The sequence below is a fragment of the Alexandromys fortis genome, unplaced genomic scaffold (assembly GCF_014885135.2).
Source record: "Alexandromys fortis isolate MF-2015 unplaced genomic scaffold, M_Fortis_MF-2015_v1.1 scaffold_30, whole genome shotgun sequence".
Lineage (NCBI taxonomy): Eukaryota > Metazoa > Chordata > Mammalia > Rodentia > Cricetidae > Alexandromys > Alexandromys fortis.
The window spans coordinates 1,843,201-1,867,023 of record NW_026067922.1 but is presented as its reverse complement, the minus strand read 5'-3'; positions in this window follow the sequence as shown (position 1 = coordinate 1,867,023).

Sequence of the window (23,823 nt, the reverse complement as noted above, 5' to 3'; positions counted from 1 at the left end):
GTGAATACATGATGTACAGGATATCTGATATGCAACCCCTGTGAAAGGGTTGGTCCACCCCAAAGGGGTTGCGACCCACTGGTTGAGAACTGTTCTAGAGGCTGGGAAGTTCAGGATAAGGGATTGCTGCAATGTTCATGCCAGCATGACATTTGTGGAATAAGAAGCTAACATCTGGGAGAGAGGGAGAGGTTTGGTCTGAATCCACCCTAGGAAGAAATTGTCTCTTGCTATGGAATCTTATGTATCCCCAAATATTGTCATTTCAGTGTGTTTACATAACTATTAATGTGATAGTTTACATAATGGTTTTGTTCAAAGTCTTTGAAGTATTTAGGTTTTGCCTCAGTTACAGTTCTCCTGAGAGACAGAACCAATAGCTTGAGTCGAGATAGGTCATAAAGGATTCATTAGAATGAAAGGCTCATGAGACTCCTACCACGGAGGCAGACAAGTCCCATGGCAGGCCATCCGCAAGCTGGAAACACAGAGGGCTGGTGGTGGGATGTGCTTTAACTCTGGAAGTCCCGGAATGAGAGAAGCAGATGATATGTATGTAGTAGGCTTTATGTTCATACAAAGGGTGATTAAATCAATAGATTGTGTGCCAAAGGCCCAGCATCTTCATGGGCTACTAGTGTAATTATTACAATCCAAAGTTCACATAGATCAGGGTTCTAATATCAGCATGAGAAAGGTACAACCCCACTCCTGAAGCAAAGGGGTGTCATTTTTGTTTTATGAAGGCCCAGCTAGTTCAATCTCCCCTACTTAGTTCATTTAGACTTATAAGTCAACTGGACCTATAAGAACACTCAGCAAGCTTTTATGAATATCATATGTCTTCATACAAGTATACCCTCTCAAAGAAACACACACACATGCCCATGCATTTATGTGCACACACACACACACACACACACACACACACACACACAGTAATGGCACTAGAAAAACTTGACAGTGTGTTTATGATAACACCTGTGAGAAATCTCCCACTCTTTCCAGCTAATTTCTGAGATACTCTAATAGATTGTGAACTCTGAAAACTGTGCTATGAGCATTTGATTGAATGTTGACTGATCCTCCCCCAGTGCAACTGTTGACAAGAATCTCCATTTGTGAATGGCCGGGTTACTAGTGGCATGCACACTCATGTCTGTGCAGGCGTTTAGTCAAAACTTTAACCTTTAATCATCTTTACATAGAGAACAATGTTTTGAGGTAGATTTTTCATGCATACTACAATCAGAAATTTATGTATCAAGGAATTAGAATTAATTGGGTCATCCAGCTGTCACTGTCAAAACAATATATGAACCAAGCTTTTTCTCCAAAAATAGTTTCTATAGAGGATCTTTTATTTTCTCAGAATTTAATGTTCTGCTAGAATATGCTATTAATAATATTCATGCAATTAATTGCACAATGTTTTAAGTCAATTACCTTTTTGTAAAAATAAAATTTTTCATCCAAAATGTACTATTTTTCCATAGTTACTGACAATAGTTCTTACTTTGGATGAGAAAAAAATATGGGAAAGGCACATTATCTTCAAATTTTAAAAAGCTGTGGAAAAGTTTGGGAGAGGGTGCTCTTGGAATTTTATTAGTTCAAGTAATATACACAAAATTACATATATCATGAACACAAGAGAAGTTACTGGAAAATATATTATACTTAGTATATACAAAATGTCTCAAATTGCTGCTACCAGCTGTCTTTTGCCCTGAGCCTACTAGTAAAAGTAGAAACAGAATAATAAGCTATTATTATAAACACAAACTCTGTCTTAAAATCTTGCATGTGTTTATGGTAAAGGTATCTCTCACAGAAACCATAGTCATGATGACGTAAATAATCAATATTATATAGTAAGAAATGAACTTGGTGTTAAAAAAATCAAAGAGATTTAGAATAGAAACCAGAAAGCTCATTATAAAAAGGTGTTGTGATGCAATCAGGCTAAGTAATCCACGTTTCAGAAGCGATCAGGAATGTACAGGGAAGGGGTATCACCACAGATAGTAGCTCCAATTTCAAAAGTGACTCCTCGCTGTCAAATATATATTTAATCAAGTGTGTTGTCATAAGCAGGCATATAAAGATCAGACATGTACATACAAGTATACCGTCTTAAAGAATATTAATGAAAGGACTCAAGCAAATATTGTTAAAGATCTATTCAAGCTGTAGAGTATTTTAAGATGAAAAGCACTCACCACTAAAAGTACTATATACTATTTAACAAAGACTTATGATCTAGTCACACACATGAGAAAGGCATTTGTGTACATGTGACCTGATAGGTACACACAGATGGCAAACTCAAGTATAGTTATTTCCATTTGAACAAGTCTTCTACTCTTTCAGGAAATGTATAATATACATTGTAAAATATTAAGAACATAGAGCTTGTAAAATTTTAATGTGCACACAAAAGTCTTTTACAACCTTCTCACTCACTAAGTGGTCACACATTAAAAGAAAATAAATCTTCACCCAAAGAGAAAGCACTTAAAACGTGCAGGCTTTTCAGATTTTAGTCCCCCAAAGAATTCATTTTTCTTAATAGTGTCAGACATAATAAAATCACCAGTTACAAAGAAAAAAATAATTAAAGCACTTAGCACAATGTTTTACTTTCAGAACTTAAAAATCAGCTGTTTCTCATGATCAGTTATTTAGGGGTTCATTAGATTTTGTGCTGCTGCATTTAGATTTATACAAGGGATACTATCATCTCTGGGCTCTCAGACGATTGTGAGGTCACAAACCCAGAATACCTGCCAAGAACCTCTGTTCTTCAGAACCATGCAGGGAATGCCAAATGACCATGAAGTTAGCAAAGGAGTAGCATAAATCCTACCGAGGTGTGTGGGGTGTGTGTGTGTGTGTGTGTATGTGTGTGCGTATGTGTGTGTGTATGTGTTTCTAATTCCTTCCAAGAAACAACAAGCGCTTGTAGAAACAGCCTGCTATACTTCGTTGTTTTCATCCATTTCTTTTAATATATTCCTTATTTAAATATTTACTGAGAGTTTCCTGTAGCAGAGGCACTTCCCTTTGCACCAGAGAAATACACTGAAAAGAGAAACTTTCAGTTCCTGCCCTCAAAGCATTGAGTAACTTCCTTGGGAAAATGTGTGCTAATTTACATTTACTCCCCCACCTTAAGGGATTGATGGCATACACTGAGAAAGGCCAGTGACTCTGCTGAAAATAGGGTGAAAAGGCCACAGAGATGACGGAGAATGGATGTATCCTTTGCCTTGGGCAAGTAAGAAAGGTAAAATAGCATAAGCCTGGCAACAGGGAAGATGTTTCCTTGGAGAGAGGCTGTTCAGTTCTTTATTGCTGAAAGGGGCTTTTCATCCATGCTTCTCAATATGTTTTCTTTTAGGAGCCAAAGTCCAAAACCTGTCAAACACTTGCTTCAATTTTCAGGTTATTTGAAAACTAGAGTCAGGTTCCGAGGCCGAGACAGCACATACTTAGCTTGTACTAAGAGAAACTTGCATGCAGTATCCTACACGCACAAGATACAGCATAAAACCAATTGTACAACAATTTTTTATGAAAGTATGGCAATCTCCTTATAGGTTGCTGCTGAAATACTTGTTATAAATGTTTGCGTTGATTAAATTATCTTTTTTAAGGAATACAAATAAACCAGCCACAACCTAATTTATAATGACAGATCTTTATAATGCTCATTTTGAATAAAATGGGCTTCTAAAATCTGTGTCAACATCAAGCCATGTGAACAATTATGATTGCCACACAGGAAAGAAGATTTGTACATAATAAATATTAGTCCTGGTTTTGAAGCAATTAAGTCTCTGAAGATCAAACATGTTCTGAGTGGTCAAGTTTCATAGTTGCAGAAATTTGTTCACACGGATACCACTTTAAAGATAATAATAATAATAAACCCAGCCAGGATTTGCATATGTGATAAAAACCTAGGAAAACTTTAAAGTGGAAACACCTGGCTGTAACTAGCAGTGCCTCCCAGTAAATTTCAATGTTATCTATTTTTCAATAATTTAAACCTGATTATATCTCCCTGATCTAAATAACAAATTTTCTCCCAACTCCCTTTTTCAGTTCAGAAACTTAATCTGCCTTCATTTCAGTGATAAATGTGGACAGAGACAATATTGTATCATTATAAAATGTGACAAATAATACCATAAATGGACCAGATGCTGTCTTTAAATTACTGCTTAACTTTTTAATGGATTTGCCTCCCTGGAATCTTGAGAAACGGCTTTACTGTTTTGTTTTGTTTTTTTTTTTCATCCTGGGGTCAATCTTAGCAATAGCTTTACTATATTTGTTTGTTTTTGTTTTGTCATTGCTTCTTCCCCTCTAATGCTTTCCCACTCATGGGATTATAGGGACCTAGAAACACTGTCTTTTCGGCTTTCCTCTCTCCTGTGAGGCTTTCAGGAAAGAAAGCTCTTCCAATTTGTATTGATGAGTTATAAGTTTAAACCCTACTGCAATGCTTTCTCCTTTAAAAAAAAATGTGATATGCCATTATTAGTCTGAAAGCTACAGGCCTATATTAAGCACAGACCTCCGCTTGTATACACAACCTACTGTATTTTCATCATCAATTCCTAAAAGATATGTAAGAGGCAAACATATCTTCAATATTAAAAAGACATTCAGGGAAATAAAGATGTCTATAAAATATATTGCTCAGAACATTATAGGGTTTCAAATAGCTTCGTTCTAAAGAGTTCAACTACCACCCTTATTCAAGTCCAAGGAAGCAAAAGTAGCTTTTATATTATTTGGCAAAAATATAAGTAATTTAGTAATTTTTAAAATGGCTGTTTTATGCCCCCAAATTCCCTATGACACTTACTTATACTCATGATATAAAGAAGACATACAGCATATGTCATAAAATACTCAAAATCTAGTGGTGGGTTATAGGAACAGAAAGGGCATGCTATCATAGATCATAGATTTAGAATTTTGTATGCCTGATTTGCCCACTCATGGATTGTTTGCATAGATCACATTAATGCCATTGTCTTACCAGTGCACACAGTCTTTCTTTGTAAAATGTCCCTATGATTCCTGCACTGTGCTTTACCAAGGTGATGTTTACTTATAAAGATGTGACTAGTTCCCTGGGTACTAGGACCACTGCAAAGTTTATTCATGTGAAAAGCACTGTGTTTGATAAAAAAAAAAAAAAAACTAAATCGAATGTGGCCATTCATGTATGATTTTTCATATATTTCAACTTCCTTTACACTTGTTAAAAACTGTATGTACTTTGAGTCTTGCTTTAATAATAATTCTAAGAGTTCATAAATTTCCTCTTATCAAATCATCATGTTTTATCACTTTGAACCTCACTTTCTTATTTAAGAATTAGAATAAGTTTTAAAAAGATGTAAAATACTGTACACAAATTTAAATAGCTGAGATAAAAGCCAGATTTCAGGAAGACAGTAGGCAATAGAGTGGGTGTCTGGGGGACTGTTGGAAAAATTCTAAGGGAAATGATGGAGAAGGACTATTTAGAAGACACACAATTTCTCTATGGATATATTGTTCAGTTGTCTGAAGAATAATAGTGACCTAGGATTATTTTCCTTTTTTAAAAATTGCTTTTATTGAGCTACATATTTTTCTCTGTTCCCTTCCCCTTCTACTCTCTCCCATGATCCCCATGCTCCCAATTTATTCAGGAGGTCTTCTCTTTTCATACTTCCCATATTGGTTAGATCCATGTATCTCTTGGGGTCATCTTTCTTGTCTAGGTTCTCTGGATTGTGAATCATAGGCTAGGTCTTTGCTTTATGTCTAAAAGCTTATTATGAGTGAGTATGTATGATATTTGGCTTTTTTGGGTCTGGGTTACCTCACTCAATATAATGTTTTCTAAATCCATCCATTTGCTTGCAAATTTCAAGATGCCATTATTTTTTCTGCTGTGTAGTACTCCATTGTGCAAATGTACCCCAGTTCTTCTTTATCAGTTCTTTGGTCAAGGGGCATTTAGACTGTTTCCAGATTCTGTCTATGGCAAATAGTGCTTCTATGAACATGTACTTGAGGTATGATTGAGCATTTCTTAGGTATGTCCAAAAGTGGTATTGTTGGGTTTTGAGGTAGGTTGTTTCCTAATTTTCTGAGAATTCACCATACTGATATCCAAAGTGCCTGTACCAGTTTGCTCTCCCACCAGCAATGGAGGGGTGTTCCCTTTGCCACACATCCTCTCCAGCATAAATACTGTCATCAGTGTTTTTGATGTTGGTCTTTCTTGCAGGTGTAATATGGAATCTCTGAGTTGTTTTGACATGCATTTCTCTGATGTCTAAGGCTGTTGAGAATTTTCTTAAGTGCCTTTCATTCATTTTATGACATAGGATATTAATACTAAGAAATATGTAATGGTTAGTTTTAATTGTCAAAATGACACAATCTAGACTCACCAGGGAAGAAAGTCTTAGTAAGGGACTGTCTAGACTAGGTTTATTGGTGGGCTGGTCTATCTTGATTAGATTTATTTAAGAGGGAATATCAACCACTAAGGGTGGTGCCATCCCCTTAACAGAGAACTCTGGACTATACAAGAGAGGATAAAGCAAGCTCAGCAGTAGCATGTACACATTGATGCAATTCTCTCTGCTCTTGACTGTGGTTGTAATATGACTTACTGATTCATGTTTCAGACATCTTAACTTATTAGCAATGGTAATAACCTGGAATAATGAGAGAAATGAATCCTTTCTCTCTTAAGCTGCTTTTATAAAGACATTTTACCACAGCAAAGGGAAAAGGAGCTAAGACAGAGAACATTGCAAGGTTCACCAAGTTTGCTACTATTATAAAGATCATGATAAAACAATTAATTCTTTCTTTCACTTTCCCTGCTGATTTCCTTGTAAGAACACTACTGAGCTATGTTATCTTGTATAATATCAACATTATTCTGCAAGAGATCGAGAGTAACACAACAGTAACAGACAAAGTCATACTAGAATAAGGAAGCCAAGCAAGAGAGATTTGGATTTCTTCACAATGACTGGGAAGCTGAAAAAAAAAAGGACTTATGAGAAGTAATAAGATTTGTACATAGGCAGAAAAACATATCTTTCTGATTGCTGGGAATAAACTGGGCCACAGTAAGGAAATAATAAAGATGTAGTAATAATCTATAGAAAGAGTTCCTGTGTTGTGTGATTACTTTTTAAGGCATATGATCATGGAAGTAACTCTCTTTTTTTTTCTTTTTGAAATTGATTTTATTGATGTATACATTTTTTTCTGTTTCCCTCCCTGCCTCTCCCCTCCACTTCAACCCTCTCCCATGGTTCCCATACTCCCAATTTACTCAGGAGATCTTGTCTTTTTCTACTTCCCATGTAGATTAGCTCTATGTATGTCTCTTTTAGGGCCCTCATTATTGTCTAGGTTCTCCGCAATTGTGATTTGTGGGCTGGTTTTCTTTGCTTTATGTCTAAAAACCACTCATGAGTTACTCTTAAAAGGGAAAGGTGAATGAGTTTGTGAAAATCTGGATTAAAAAATTACCTCTTCAGTGTTTCTCATGCAAACTTTTCTTCTAGCATGTAATATTGAGTAAACTAAAACTTTTCTTCCGCTTTTCTCAATTAACATTTTTGGTAGTATACTTAAGAGTGATGTTATCTGAGTTAAGTAGTTTTAAGTATGTTGAGTGGATCTTTAAGCACACCACAGTGAACACACTGGGGGACATGTACTTTTCTGGCGAACTCAAAGGTGCTAGATCCCTGATGCAAAGAGAAGCATTTCTCATGTTCATTCTAGTTTATATTTTCATTTAAATCTTTAGGTTAAGTTTAAGCTTTTTAAAAGTTAGTTTTGAGAATTGAGACACAATACTAATACTGTAGGAATTGGTGAGGCCTTGACTTAAAGCTTTCTTTGTACTGTGATTTCCTTTTGGGTGTATTTTGCTAAGTGAAACTTGTTAAATTTTTTGTTAACTAAATTTTTTTCTTAAAATAAAGACTTTTTCACAATGAAAAAAAAAGGGAAAGATGAGTTAAGACACATTTTGTTGGCACACTGATGATCTGCTGATAAACAGAATTTTTAGAAAAAGAGATCGTTAATGACAGAAGATGCATTTTAGACTTCTTATTTGACCAGGTAAGGGGTAATGGCACTTGGAAAAGAAATTAAAAAAAAGGGAGCAGTGTCTAATAATGATGAAAGAAGTTTTGTATGTTGTAAGTTTGATGTGATTTTGGAGCATTCATAAAGAGATGTCACAGATAATCTTGAAGGATGTGTATTTAGTCTAATGGAGATATCTCAGCTAGAGTACAATATTCATGATCATTACTGTGCTGACATGGGACAAAGTCACAGTGATGAATGGACCATATAAGTATAAATGTAGATACAAGCTGTATTGTTTATTGAATCTGTACCTCTCTCTCTCTCTCTCTCTCTCTCTCTCTCTCTCTCTCTCTCTCTCTCTCTCTCTCTCTCTCTGATGTGGACAGATAATAGAAGAGAAGAACTAATTTAAGAGGGAATGGAAATGGTCAAATGTAAATGATAAAAATTATACATTATGAAATAGGAGAGAAAATGGGGGTACTTTTCATGAAAGGGAAGGTTGATAAGCTGGCAAGTTAGGGATAGAAACATACCCATTGATGAGAACACTATCAGTTCAGTAACAGAGCTACATGTATCCCTGAGGCAGGAATTTCAGGAAAGAAATTGGAAACGCTGTTGATGTGGGATATCCTTCTGTATATGTGTTGTTTTATTGGTTGATGAATAAAGAAGCTTTAGCCTACAGCAAGGCAGAGTAAGAATAAAGCCAACTGTGAAATCAGAACAGAGATATAGGGAGAGAATACGCAGAGTCAGGAAGATGCCACGTAGTTGCCAAAGGAGACAGATACCCAGGAACTTTTACCAGTATGCCACAGCCTCATGGTGATGCATAGAAGAACAGAAATGGGTTAATTTAAGAGTTAATAAGAAGCCTGAGCTAATAGGCCAAGCAGTGTTGTAATTAATATAGTTTTTATGTGATTACTTGGATCTGAACGGCTGGGAAATGAACAAGCATTTTCTGATTTCACTCTATGTGTGAGAAACTTTATTTTAAATTATAGCTCTGAAGAGAAACAGGTAGATGGAAATATTATCCCTTGCTTTCTTCTCTTTTTTCCCTCTCTTCATTCATTCCTCTGCACCTTCTTTCTTACTTGTTTTCTTCCATATAGGTCTTAATCTTTTAATTATCCTGACTCACAAGTAGCTGTGATTATAAACATCTTCAAAAAGACACTAAAGGATATTGTTTATAGAAATAAGAAAACTTAGATCAGAGAATATTGGAATGGGAGGAAAGAAAAATAGAAGAAACAAAGTCTTCAGTAAGATCAGCAAAACTTAGATCCTTGGTTGGCAATCTTTAGGGCGGCAATGACTTCCTGAAAACCCAACAGTTTTCTTTATGTAGGTCACCACAAACAACTCATCTAATATATGAAGACTATAAATTCCCTCTGAGAAAAAGAAAATGTTCTTCAGCATTTAAACACACTCTACATTTGTTTCTATTTATCCCTTCCAACATCTTTAGAGGAGAAATTTGTTCTTGCTTGCAAAGCTCTACATTATGTGGTTGTCTATATTTAGGACAAGTTAGAAATATGCTTGGGAAAATCATGAACGATCTCGAGGGATTTTACAAAGTTACCCCAACCTTTCCACTGGTGTCATTGTTTCAAATAATAATGTGCAGTGCAATAAAAAGAAACCTAACATAACCTAAATTTCTTTAATCAACAGTGGAATTTCCTAGAATCAGTAACTACTGAGGAGAGCGAGGCATATTGTGGCTCAAGAGTTTAAACAGAGTAACAGACCCAACAGTTTCTTAGGAAACTGTTTTGAAAGAATTGCTTCAGTTCTCATTGAGACTCTCCTCTCTTATACAAGATGAATCCATAAAAATTTCTCATTAAAACTCTGCAGAAGATTAAAGATAAGCAATAAAATGAAAGGAAGTACTTGAGCCTCCCCACAAACATGTAATATATCAATACATTATGGCAGAATTTTGTTGAATCTAACTAAAACATAAAGCAAACCAGTAGAAGAAAAGGCAAATAAACATCAGAAAACACTGTCTCTTATTGGTAAAACACAAGGGCTTTGTGTAAGACTTTGTGATTCATACCTGAAGGTACACAGGAGACCAGGCAAGAAGACCACTACAAGTTTGAGGACAGCTGGAGATACTTAGTGAGTTCCGGTGGTACAGTGGAATTGGAGTCCCCTTTGGGGTTCTTAGTCTCATTAAAAAGATAATTTAAATATGGACACAAATAGAATCACAAGGGCAATTTTCTCAGAGTTTAATAGAAAAACCTTAAGGCATGAACCTTTAAACTTCACCAGCTGCCTAGAGAAGGCAGGAGCGAATTAACACTATCCATCAGAATTACTTTCAAACAAAACAACCTGGAGCTCCCAAATCAGGCAACTTCTGAGCTGTGCGTATCATTTTAAAAAGTAGTCACATGACACAGGGAAGGAGGCTTTAGAGAAAGTCGAAAGAAGCCCAAAATAATAGGAGGAGAAAGTCTAAACTGTTGTGGAAAGTATGTTAGAAAAGATATAAAGTAGAAAAGAAAAGTTATGCTTTGCTGAATAATTCAGAAATACAGGCAGACTTGGCAACCTATAAGGTCCATGGGTCTGTTATTTCTACACTAAAGGAAAGGATTCTGGGAAGGAAAAATACATTATCTTATTAAAGACATATTTTTTCTGCTCACATATTTAGCATTGCTTAAGTTAAATCCATCTTACTAGACATGATTCCTTAGCGTGATTGAACCAGCCCAAGTAGAATGTTAGGTCTTCCCCAAGGCCAGTCCATAAATTCTATACTCTTGAGAGTGAATCTTTCTTTCAATACTAGGGCACCCTAGGTCACAAATAGATAAATAAAACACAAACAACAACAACAGCAAACAAAATGACCTCTGAAATTAAATCCCAATGAGAATCCATACCTTGTGCACTCACATAGCCCAAATTCAAAGTAGCTTCTGAGGACTTGGTGATGGAGCAAGGAATCGTTCTTTTATACTTGTGGGATTTTAGCATGTTAGTAACCCTGAGAAAGAACTTGGCATCTCCTGATCACACAGAAGATATAAACATATATACCTGGTCTGTGATGCCTAGGTATACACTCTACAAAGCTTTGCAGCTGGGAGTCATATTAAAAAACATGTATCTAATGCTGGATGACTCAGTATTCATCAACACCAGATAAGGAAAATAAGGCAATAATAAATTGTGTTTCAGTTTCCACTTGTGCAGGACATAATCCCCAAACAGGGAAAAATTAGTAAGCTGCAGAGATGCTGTTACGGCATGGTTCTCAGGGGTAAGAGCTAAGATTTAAAAAGCTGGCTAATAGGAACACATTATGTAAGAGGACCTTTATATAAAGCCTAAAACAGAGAAAAAACAACCCATCTTATATGAATATGTACATATTAAAACCCTGAAGAATAATTCAACTTTTAGGGACATGGTTATCCATGGGAAGAGGCTAAGATGGGACGTCTGTGGCATTGGAGAGCTTTTATTTATTACATTAAATTTTAAATATATGGGTACACAACTATTATTTTACCCCATTTAGTTTATTCCCGAATTAAAAGTCAAATAGATGAGAATAACCAGATCATTAATTGCCTATATTTCTGGGGTTAGGGAGTTGGTATATTGCTTTCCCTACAGCTTCCAAGCATGAGGACTAATCTTTGGGTCCTCTAAGCCCACTTCAAAGCCATCTGAGCATGGTTTTAGCCTATATTCCTGATACTTAGAAGACAGAGGCAGGAAGCCTCTGGTCAAACTGAGAGTCAAGTGTGAAGCTATTGGTTTAGGTTGAGAAACCCTGCTCCAATAACCAGGGATCTGGCAAGGAAAACACCGAAAGTCAATGTCAAACCTTCATATGCATGTGCACCTGCATACCTAGGAATATGCTCACCACATATGCAAACACATACAAAAATAATAAAATTGTAAAAGACCTATGTTGCTAATTATAGAGTGGAATAGGTGATGAACCAATAAATATCACTCCCTTGTACTTGGTTATTGGAATTATAGAATATTATATGATCATTTGCAAAATACTTGGTAATGCATTTCTACATCTAGAAAAAAATGTTGCTAATTTGGGAGACTGTAGTATTACTACTTAGTTATTAATATAAACATTATAAATGTTAAATTCTTTATATTTTTCCAAATTATTTTCTACCACACTAACACTCTGAAGTTGTCATACTACACAACTCTTTTCTTCTATATTTATTTTCCTGCCTTTCAAAAACTTTCAACCTCCAAAATACGTCTTATGAAATGTCTTCAAAATAAAATGATCCTTGTCCTCCTGATTCATCTTTCTCCATCCTCAGGACCCAAAGCAAAGCATTCCAGTTTCAACCATATTCAGTCCACATGGTTAAACTACCTCACCATGTTTCTACATCTCTATGTTTGTCTATTATGGCACTAATAGATATCTATATGATTCCTATAAAACTTAAAGTTCCTGAAAATGTGTAGCATTTTAGTTATATCTCAACTTTTTACTAACAACAAACTTTAGTGAAGACATTTATTTAAAAGAGAAGCGTATATGTCCACAGCATTATGGTTGATCATAAAAATATCTAAATGTCCCAAAATTCAATTGATAAAAAATTCACCCATAAATTATAACATATCCACTTGATGAAGTATTGCATGCATTTAAAATGCTGTTGTATAGTCAAACATTTTGAAATAATTGAATTTTTCAATTAAAGTGTCTAATAATCAGTTTTGATTAGCTATATTAAAACAATACAAAAATACATAAACATCACTAGGAAATAAAAAATAAAAAAAAATCATAGAGATAGAAAAATGGTTGATCATAGATTATTGAAGGATATTTATCAGATTCAGCAGTTTTCTTTTCTAGAACTCAGTATTAAAAGCAGCATCTTCCGACAGGATTGACTCTTTCCAATTCACACAAAAGACAGTCCTATTCAGGAACATCTCTTCTCCCTTTCTCCGAGTATTGCTTACTAAGCACACTGGAAGCTGAAAGAAATAGCTTCAGGTGGGCAGTAAGAAACAATTTTTAATTCCAACTACTTAAATAAGTCCTTTTAAAGAGCATGCAGTGATGAAGAGTAGCCATGGACTACCAACTAAAAAACGGTGTGTGCCAATTCTCTAAACAAACACAAAACAAATAAAGTGTGTGTGCGCACATGTGTGTGATATGTGTAGTCACATGAATGTGAGGGTATGTACATGCCCATGTAGATGCTAGAGATCAATTTTTGATGTTATTCTTAGGACCCTTACTTAGGACAAGGTTTCTCAATGAACAAAAATAAACTAATTCAACAGAATTAATTGACTAGCAATTCCCAATTCTGTGTCTGTCTCCCAAGACTAGCATTAAAAGTGCATACACTCTCCAAAATTGCTACATGGGGCTGAGTATCTAAACTCAGATCCTTGCATTTACATGAAAAACACTTTGACTGGACCATCTCCCAAGCCCACTAAAACTACAAATTATTTTAAGAATTTCAAAATGACCATGAATGAGTCATCTTAACACTCTGGTTAATTTATTATGACCAAGGCTATGTGTAATATAGGATTGCTTTCCAGGTAAGAAACTAAAACTGCAAGGTGAGCAGCATTATTTATCAACTGTGTCTATGTGACATATGTAAGAATACCTTGGTGAATGGCAAGTACAGATTCCTGAACCTGTACTAAGTCACATTGGAATAGTGGACAGGAATGCCTAGTGCTATGGAATCCTTGGACAATATATGAACTGTTATAGAAATTCCTTAGTGCTTTATACCCACTCTTATCCATTAACCATCATTTTCTAGAATTTCACACAAATGTACTCTATTTACATCATTTCCCCTCCATCTCTCCTCTATAAATACTTTGTCCCCTCACTACTTTTCCTTCTAAATTCATGTCCCTTTCTTCTAAAGTCATCTCAGACACACACACACACACACACACACACACACACACACACACCCCACATCCTACTGGGTCCAACTATTCTTGCTTATAGATGCCTAAGTTTGAGTGACCAATCCAGGTGGTTTTCCCTGAAGAAACTTGGCTTTTATCCCTCTAGATCCATTGATGGTTTATAGCTTCTCATCTAAGGATGGAGACTTAGAAATGTTTTTTTTCCCATCCATCCTTGTATGTTGATTGGGATGGTCCTGTGCAAGCCCTTTTGTATGCAACCATCTGGGAGAATATGAATGAGGCATCACTGTCTTGTACAGAAGACACTCTTTTACAGTGGTGTTCATGGTTCTCTGGCTATTATCATCCCTCTGCCCCCAAGCCCATCCTCTATGTTTGCTGGCCTTGTATGTAGAGGTCATGTTACAGATGCCCCATTTGGGGCTGAGCACTTCAGTCTCTTCTCTGTGCTTTGACCAGTTCTGGTTCTCTATAATAGCTTTAAAAAGCTTCTTTGATAAGGAGTGCACTTGTCCATGGGTGTGAAGATAAGTGTTTGGAAGGCAGTAGGATATTCCATTAATTTCTTAAAGTGGGACTAGTAGGTTGTCATATAGACCTTTGTAGCCGCAGGCTCTTGGTTATATTCACAGTATCAGTCATGAGTTCTACACTATTTGACAGAAAGCTACTGGTTTTCTTTGAGATATTAATCCCATTATTGTACCATTGTGTGTATCTTTCTGGTCAAGTCATTATTGCAGTTTGCCAGGTTTACAGTTAGGTTGGGTTTTGATAACTTTTCTCCGATGAAAGCTTTCATAGAGCATACTATATAAGAGCTCTGGCCTTTAGGAAGGAGACTTCCTGATCAGTAACAGCTTTATTTCTGCAAGTCCTATGACTAAAGTGGCTGAAGTCTTTAGCAATAATCTTGCCCTCAAGTTCAGAGAGGCAGCAAAAAAAAAAAAAAAATACAATAGTCTGTATTGTTTTGGAAGATTCTTGCTTCCCTCCTGACCAATAGCCTAGCAAAATTGGTTATCCTAATGCTTTCATTTAATTTGTATTTTGTATTTCTAATTTAAACTAGCTTACTTATACATAAATTATAGAAAGTATACCTACTAATGAGGCACTGTTTCATCTTTGAATACATGTATATACTTTGTCATGTTCAAAGCAGATAACTATATTTCTCTTTCATTTCTTTATATAAAAATACTTAAAACACTTTTTTCTAGATTTTTTAGATGGATAGTACTTAATCATTATGTGGGTGTCAGCTAGCCAAACTATCACCTATCTAAATTTAGCTTTGTATCTTTTTCATTCTATTATTTTCCATAAATGACATTGTATGGGTGGTCTTTGGCATATTTGGAGGCACCCAGCAGCGCTGGACAAGAGGTCATCCCCCTCCTTTGAACACATGGTGATGGAATCTGACTCTATCTTGAATGAAATGATGCATGCCCCTATAGGTCACCCCCTACTACTGAGACGATGCCTCTTTTCGTATGTACTTCAATCACTGGATCCCTCTCATGGTGGCTAGAGCTCTTGACCTCTGGTCTCCCCAGTTAAATCCACCTTGAACTCTTTAAAGAAGTAAATTGCCTGGGGCATAGCTCCCTTTATCAACTTTTAATTAGGTCTTTGGTCACCATCTGTCAAAGCTGTAGATCTGTCATTTACCGTCTCTCGCGATCTGTCCCACATGACACTCCCACTTTTACTTCTCTTCACATTTCTTTCATTTCTTCAAGCTTCTGGAAGGTGTGTGCACACAGCCCTGCCTCTCACATGTATGCTTTTATCACCTATGCATTAGGAGTGGAGATCAACAAATATTACATGATATTTATAATGTCATTTGTTGTGCTTGGTATGATTTCGTCATGTGCAGATTTTCACATTTCCAAAGGCACCTGGTAACCATGACTTATTTAACTAACAGTTCTGTCATGCTGGGTTGTCCTCTACTGTGGCACAAATCAACGACCTTAGGATTTCTCTATGTTCTTTTTTTTTTTTTTTTTTTTTTTTTTTTTTTTTTTTTTTTTTNTTTTTTTTTTTTTTTTTTTTTTTTTTTGCCTATTCTTACTTACACAGCCCATTAGCCATTTACAACTCTTCCCAGGACCTACTTGCCCCACTCTGATTCCCACAGCTGCTTATCAGATGTTATCCAGACCACCAGAGAGAGCCCACCCAGTTCTGCATGTGCTGTTTGATCCATAAATCACTGTCTTTGATTTGCAAAAGAAGGTGAAGTGGACATTTTTACTGTGGTTCAGAAGAAAGATCATCCTAATTCTGACTATCCAGTTGCTTTCTGTCATTGAATATACTTGGCCCCAAATTAGAGAATATTTGATGTAGGAAACCACATCTCACTCTTTTTAAGACTCTTCAGAAGTATCTGCTGCTCATTACCATTTTCTGTTGTTGTTGGTGGTGGTGGTCAATATTCCAAAGATCTAAAACCTGAAAAGCTGTGCGCTAATTTGCTCCTCAAAGAAAGGACTAATTTTAAACCCACTTAGTCACCAATCAATCCTAAGGAAATCAAGCAAAAGCAATATCTGACCCAATTTGTTTAGAAACCCCTCTCATTCAGCTTCACGACTTCTCTGTCATGCAGGGCAACTGTCAGCCTAGAGTCAAGAAAAAAAGGCTTATTGAATTTTAATGTTGAACTGATGTTGCTTTCTCTATCTCCTACACTGGGGGAAGGAGAGTGACAGCAAGTCCAAGAAAGAAGTGAAAATTGGTCTTTCTTTCTCTCACTTTTCTTTAACCTTCGCAAAGAGTTCAAATGTTCAGTGTGTCCTTTCTATGAACCTACTATTTACAGCAACCTCTTTTAACCTATATATAATGCATGAAGAAATCCAGGCAGAATAATATTGCATGTAGGCACTCATATGACTGATTGCGCTGAACTCTGAAAGCTTTCAGATGTCAGGATCACGATACTGCCAGGTCCCCAGCTAACTCCATCTGCCAAGGCAACTCTTGTCAAGCCCCAGAAAAATTATGCATAATTTTATAGGATGAGACTTCAAGTGTAGAATCTGTCTCGATCTGGAGGACTTATATGACTACCTCACTTCTCTGAATTATTTTTCATAATATAATACCTTCAATAGGGTTTCATTAATGCTTTCCACTGAATGGCAGAGTCTATAAATCTGTGTGGTGATTTAAAGGCACCTATGACATGCGAACAGGAGGTAATACTGCAAATGAATACCGATTTTCTTTTCTCCTCGTTCCTGATTATTATAATAGCTAGCTCTTATTCTTGATCCCATCCCTCACATTCTACTCAGGGTGAAGGAAAGTCGGACAGGAAATATATAAGGATGGCAGATAGTAGTTCTAAATCAGGGAGAGTTCTAGTTCTGTCACGGTACTCAGGGCACCTGAACCTTCCTTTGTCATGTCATACACAGAGAGGTAAATGTGATCAGTGACGGTAACCCACTGAATTTTGTTCATTGACTAATTGAATTAATTTAAAATTTCTAATGTATTCCACTTTAGATTTTAAATGGCTAAACTTTCATAATTTATCTTTAGTTTAGACACAGGCAGTTGATTTCAAACTGAGGGTGGCGGCACAGAGATAGAAAGAGAACAGGGAGAGAAATTCAATACTATGGGAAGGTTAGCACGACGGACAAATGAGGCTTGATCCAACACAGAAACCACTGAGTGGACAATGCAGAAGATATGTGACAAATGGTCTTTTAAAATGCTGGAGGCTGAGCCATTTATCCAGCAAATTCTGTCCCATGTCATTCAAGGTTGTGCTCCAAGACCATTGATTTTTCTCCTACTTCTGCTTTGCCCAGAATACACAACCCAGAGCTAATCTTGCTATGGATCTTTGGAAACGAAGTCTCTAAACACAGAAATGTTATAGGATAAAAATGGGCCCGACTCAAGCCTGAAGTCAAGGGTTATTAGTAGGTAGAGTCAAGAATATGTATCCTGCCGGGCGGTGGTGGCTCATGCCTTTAATCCCAGCACTCGGGAGGCAGAGGCAGGTGGATCTCTGGGAGTTTGAGGCCAGCCTGGTCTACAAGAGCTAGTTCCGGGACAGGCACCAAAGCTACAGGGAAACCCTGTCTTGAAAAACCAAAAAAAAAAAAAAAGTATAAAAGTATCCTATCCATATCCCTCCTAGTGTTGTTCAGCATAGTACTATTAGTACTACGTTCATTTAGGACAGCTTTCTCTTCTCAGTGTCTATCCTGTATGTGGTAGGATGCTACACAATATCCTTCTTTTATATTCACAAGATGAGTGTTTCTCAACCTTCCTAATGCTTTGAACCTTTCATACAATTCTTCACGCTGTGGTGACCCTCAAACATGAAATTATTTCATTGCTATTTCATAACTGTAATTTAGCTACTGTTATAAATTGAAATATAACTATATAGTATGAAGAATATTTGATATTCTACCCCACAAGTTGAGAACCACTACACTAGCTACCAATTCCATTTAGCCAGTTGTAAGAGCAAAATCTGTCACTAGATAATGTCAAACACACTGTGGAAGTATAAAATGCATCTCATATCCAACAATAACCTGAAATATTTCACTTAAGAGGATTTGATACATCACAATTCTTCTCATTATATATCAGGCCACGGAAAACACAGAGAAATCAGGTTTCAGGTAATTTCTTGTCACCAAGAAAAATTGATAAGGTTACCACTCCCTTCTCTTCTCCCTTCATTCTACCCTCGCTCTGGCTAAACTCCTCTCCCCTTCATCTCTCCCTCACTCTCCCCTTCCTCCATCCTTCTCTCCCTCATTTCCTTCCTTCTCTTGCTACTTTCTTCCTTCCATATTTTTATCATCTAGGTACAGTATGTGACAGCCCTAAGGAGGTAAACTTTGAAATGACAAATGAGTTCACTTTTAAAAGTTAAATTAAAAATGTTGATAATAGATGTGTTATCAGTCTTGTGTTGGTAATCTGTTACACTTTTCAGGAGGTCTGAAGCCAAATGGGTATTCAATAGTGACTAAAATCAAGATCCTTCCATTTTAGGGAGGCATACCATATAGTGATAATGTGAAGCTTATAAATTGCTCCTTTTATGTCATACACTTTTATGATCTCCTTACTATGCTTGTCATTTAGTTATTAACATAATACTATAAGTGCATATTGTTGTGGATATTTCACAGACATAGACATTGTAGCCTTGTAAAGTAGACTCAGTTGTCCAGTCTCTAGGAAATGATGGTGTTGGAGTTAGAGTCTTCGTGACTAAATTTAAAGCTGGAAGCTAAACAACTCTGCAAAACTAGCACACAGTCATCAGTATTTATCATTTCTGTAATAAACATTTTAGTCCTAAATATTTTGTTCTAAGTAAGCTAAAATCTTGTCATGTCAACATTTTACATATAAACTATTTTCTAGAAGGCTATGTTTAATTTTGGGGGTAATTTTTAGTTTCAGCAAAAAGTATAAAAAGGAGGAAAGTTTGAAAATACTCATATTTATACTTTTTCAGAAAATAGTATGGTGGTACAATATATTTGTAATTTTGGGTCAATTCGGGACCCTGACAAGAGGAAATGAAGGACACTGTTGATGATGCTGGGATAGTGTGTAAACATTGCCTATCTTCAGCAAATTGGGAACAGTGGAAAATGTCCTTATGACTGATATTTTTAAAAGTATATTTCATTTATTTTTAATTACGAAGTTCATCTATTTGGTCACAAAGAAAAATGAAATCATGAAATGCTGATGAATCGGTGGAAGTGGAAAACATTATACTGATTGAGTTCACTAGGAGCTGAAAGACAAATAACACAGGATCTACCATATTCGTGGATCATTGCTCTGGATGCTTCAGTTTCCGTACATAGCCTGGTAGAGCACAGAAGCAGAAGCAGAGGCCATAGGCGAAGAAGTTGCTCATCTCACTTTGAAAATCTAAAAGCTCCAGTGAATCTGTACATTGTATACATAGGGTAAAGTAATTAAAATTATCAAAAAGGAATTCACACCTAAACATTGTATAGTCTTACACTTCATATTCTCTACTCCAAATCATTAACTTTCCTAATCTCATTTCCGAAGTTATTCCTTAGAAAGATTTGGTTTTGCTCAAACCATTATTCCTTTCAAAGTTCCCCCTTTTCATCTTATATTAGCTAAATCATATTTTGTCCATTATCGCTCTCCATAACTTCTCTCTCTCTCTCTCTCTCTCTCTCTCTCTCTCTCTCTCTCTCTCATTTGTTTGCTTTTAGACAGGGTTCCATTATGTAACAGTCTTGGCTGTCCTGGAACTAGCTCTGTAAACCAGGCTGGCCTTGAACTCACAGAGATCCACCTGCTTCTGCCTCCGAAGTGCTGGATTAAAGGCCTGTGCCTCCATACCTGGCCATGACTATTCTCTTCAATAACATCTTACTCTCATTTCTTTCTATAATGAGATTAATTTGTGGAAGCCTATGCAGCTTTCGTCCACCCTCTACCCTAATCAATTTAGCAAGTCCATTGGCTTTGCTCACTGGTTCAACCAAAGTCTTCCTCTGAAGGAGAAGATCCATGCTTTCTAAATTCTTGCAGCTCACCACGTGTGTAACCTGCACCATGACATGCATTCAGTGTCATAAAATGATGTGTGGAAGTATTAGCAGACTGGTTTTTGCTACCTTTCCAGAAAATGTATGCCACAGTCCCTGGTTCCTATGATCACTGTAACACTTACCGCAAAAGGCAGAACAATGTAAAAATTAAACAGGTATTAAAAATAGAGATAGAATCTATCCAGCACCAAAATATGTGGACAGACTCCCCAGCTAAAAATAAATCAATAAGTAAAAAGTTGTGCCGGAGAGGTTTCCTAAAGAAGCCAATCTTGCTAACACTTTTATTTGGGGCTAGTGACACCCATTTCTGACTTTCAAAACTCTGAGATAATAAATCGCGTTGCTTCAAGTGTGCTGAGATGCGTGAGAGCAGCAGCAGGAACCCGTACTACGGGGGAGTGGTGCTGTGATAATCACCCTTTTCTGGACCTGGCGTTTCACTTTCTGATAGTATTCTCAGTGAGTGCCTGGACTTCCAACTGCTGAGGAGTACCACCAACTTTGCCCTGTTCCACCATTCAGTACCACTGAAAGTTTGGGGCATTGTGAGTGCAGCAAATCGAAAGAAGCCTTAGACACTGAAAAGAGCTGGATGGTGGTGTTGCATTGCCCTTATCTCAGCACTTGGCTTCCCTTAGAGTTTGAGGCCAGCCTGGTCAACAAAGCAAATTCCAGGACAGTCAGGGCTACACAGAGAAACTTTGTCTTGAAAAGAAAAAATAATTAATTAATTAATTTAAAAGAGAGAAAATAAAACATTGGATATAAGAATTTCATCCTTCCTTTCTGACCTGCTCTCTCTCTCTCTCTCTCTCTCTCTCTCTCTCTCTCTCTCTCTCTCTCTCTCTGTGTATCACTCTGTCTCATTGTCTCTTTGTTTCTTTCTTAGTCTAGGGATGAAGGTAAAGAAATTGAAAACCTAGAAATATGAATAGACACAAATCAAAGTTAGACAGTGACGTTTGATGTATATAGAATGTATCTCAGAGGATATTGGAAACCTCTCCAGAAGGAGATGCACTCAAATATAGTACAGACAAATGAAAATGTAATTTTTAAAAAATGTTCAAACAACTGTGTACATACATTACTTTACAGAGGATATAGTTGGCATTGATAAAGCCCTGAATTTAATACTCAGAAAACTCAAGAGGCCCACATGAAGACAGGAGAGAGAGACAAATGATAGAAAGGCAAAACCGAGCACTAACATGTGACTAGCTGTAGGGATATGGTCACTACTAAAACTATAAATTAGCAAAGTACATTTTAAATATGACCGGTACAACTTTATTCTATTTATAAATAAAATTGCCTCAAATACAAAACTATAGTGAAGCTAAATATAAGAATGTGAAACATACACACACACACACAATGCAGTTAACTGACTACATTAATATATGATAAAATAGACTTCTGAGACCAGTAAATTACTGATACAAAAAATGGTGAAGACTTAAATACTTTTATGTCAGTGACTAACAGGATAATTAGAAATATTCAATACCACCAACCAATAGGATTTAACTGACTAGGACTGGACAGTGTCCTAGTCAACAATAGACCACCAAAAATTCTTTCCAGTTATGCTCGGAAAATATACCTGTGGCCAGAAATCAAACCACAATAATAGATATAATTAAAATCATTCAGTACACTCCCCAATAACACTGGAATCAATCAAGAAATAGAGGCAAAATGATGATGTATTTTTAAGATCTCACAGTGTAGAATTTCAAGAATAACTCAAAGTATATTGAACTAAATTCAAGTAAAAATTCACTATAAATTTGGGGGTACAGTAAGGCTAATTGAGGTTGGAAATATGAGTACTACACACATCTGTTATGAAATAGAATGTGTCAACACTAGAACCTAGTGATGGAAAAATGAGATAACATAATGAATAGGGGAAAATAAATTAAAAGAAAGGCAAGTTCATAAATTTTCAGGCAAGAAAAAAGAAAGATATTAATGAAACCAAGAGCCTTTTGCCTGAAATGGACTCTGAAATCACCACATCCACAGCCACAAGGAGAAAGAGATACATTGCTAAAAATCATCTGTAAGACAGGGTACATCACTACAGACCCAGCTGTGGTTGTTGAATGAAAGATGCCCCTTCTTCATATAGATGTAGGTATTGGAACACTTGATCACCAATTTGTGTCACTGTTTGGAAAGCTAAAGAAGATGTAAAGTATTGCTGGAGGAAATATATGCTTGGGTCAGGCTTTGAGAATTTAAAGCCTTATCCACCATTCAGATCATCCTGTCTGTTTAGCTTGATGTTAAACTTGTGATGCCTCTCTTGCCTGCTCTTGGCATCATGCCTATTACTTGATGGAGTCCTATCCCTCTGGAAACATAAGCCAAAAAGTCACTGTTCTCGGTCAGGAGTTTTTATCAAAGCAACAGAAAAAGTAAGATACTAAGACATAGCCAGAAGATAACAAAGAAATTCTGTGAGAATAGGAATATTTAGATAATTTCCTTAGTTTTTAATCTATGCAAAATAATCCATAGAACCATTTTTATAGTAGGTAGTGAAATAATGAAGCATCCCTATGCAAAATAAGGAAGAAATAAACTGCTAATTCCTAACACTACTTCTCTTCATCTTAGTGTTAACACTAGTTAATGCAATGAGACTGGGAAACACTGGGGAAGGGAGTTGAAAGAAAAATTATTTTCTATTTCCAAAATGATAAGTTTCTCTATTTGCAACAGCCCAGATAGCTATAAAAAATAAGGAGCTTAGCCAAAATCTCAAGACACCAGTTAACAATATAAAAATCTATTGTGTTTCTATAAATACTCATTTTTATAAGAAAAATATAATCCCATGTATCATTTCAATAACAAAATGCTTAAAAGCAACAAATGTAAATATGTTGCCTTGTTTCCATATTAGAAAAATGAATGCAATAAAAATACCAAAGTTGATAAGATTAAACATAATTTCTACAAGATTTCCGGGAGGATATCTATCGTGTGTGTGTGTGTGTGTGTGTGTGTGTGTGTGTGTGTGTGAGAGAGAGAGAGAGAGAGAGAGAGAGAGAGAGAGAGAGAGAGAGAGAGAGAG